The sequence below is a fragment of the Crocodylus porosus genome, unplaced genomic scaffold, assembly GCF_001723895.1.
Source record: "Crocodylus porosus isolate Cpor-Errol unplaced genomic scaffold, CroPor_comp1, whole genome shotgun sequence".
In the NCBI taxonomy this organism is placed as follows: Eukaryota; Metazoa; Chordata; order Crocodylia; family Crocodylidae; genus Crocodylus; species Crocodylus porosus.
In genome coordinates this window covers 10,393,614-10,395,009 of record NW_017728909.1, presented here as the reverse complement: position 1 = coordinate 10,395,009, position 1,396 = coordinate 10,393,614, and positions in this window count along the sequence as shown.

Here is a 1,396-nt window from a genome sequence, read left to right as displayed (position 1 = left end):
ACTTGCGTCCAAAATCAAAGATCATAAAAAGTCCTTTTTCAAATATATAGGATGGATGAAGAAAGCACTGGGAAATGTGGGGGCCCTGCAAGATCCTCTGGGCAATCTGGTGGTTGCGCCAGAAGAGAAAGCAGACCTCTTTATCCAATTCTTCATCTCTGTTTTCTTGGGCAGGGACAGGGACTTCCCCACCGTGATGCAAGATGGACTCGAGGGGAATGCCTCCAGGCCTCAGGTTGGGGGGGACCAGGTTAGAGAGCTTCTGGAGGGGCTGGATGTGTTCAAATCAGCAGGTCCAGATGCTCTCCACCCCAGGGTGTTGAGGGAGCTAGCAGGGGGTTATTGCAGGGCCCTTGGCACGGCTTTACGAGCTCTTGTGGTGCTCTGGCCAGGTGCCAGATGATTGGAAGATAGCCAACATGGTGCCCATCTTTAAAAAAGGGAGGAGGGACAACCCTGGCAACTATAGACCCGTCAATCTTACCTCAATCCTAGGGAAACTCTTTGAGAAGATCATCATGGAGCACATCTGTGATGGGCCGGCATCCAGCACGGTTTCATTAGAGGCAGTCATGTCAGACCAACCTGATTGCCTTTTATGATCTAGTCACAAAAGCACTGGATGCAGGTGTTGCCATGGATATAGTCTTTCTGGACTTCAACAAGGCCTTTGACACCATCTCCCACCTCATTAAAGAATTGCGCAACTGTGGCATTGATGCCTACAGTCAGATGGATTGCAGATTGGCTGAAGAGTTGCACTCAGAGGGGGGTGGTGGATGGGTCACATTTGACACGGTGAGAAGTGGGCAGTGGAGTCCCCCAGGGCTTGGTCCTTGGGCCCGCGCTGTTCATTTTCTTTATGAGCTATTTGGATGACAGGGTGAAAAGCAACTGTGTCCAGTTCTGTGCGCCTCACTTCAGGGGGGTTGTGGACAACATTGAGAGGGCCCAGAGGAGGCCACTCGCATGATCTGGGGACAACAAGGCAGACCCTACAATGAGAGACTGCGGGACCTGAACCTGTTCAGCCTTCACAAGAGAAGGCTGACGGAGGACCTGGTGGCCTGGTGACCGTCTATAAACTCACTAGAGGGGACCAGAGGGGTTTGGGAGAGACCTTGTTTCCCCCAGCGCCTCCTGGCATGACAAGGAATAATGGCCACAAGTTGTTGGAGAGGAGGTTTAGACTAGACATCCGTAAGAACTACTTCACAGTTAGGGTGGCTAGGATCTGGAACCAACTTCCAAGGGAAGTGGTGCTGGCTCCTCCCCTGGGGGTCTTTAAGAGGAGGCTTGATGCCTACCTAGCTGGGATCATTTGAGCTCAGTTTTTTCTCCTGCCCTGGTGGGGGGGTCGGACTTGAAGATCTACAAGGTCCCTTCCCACCCAACT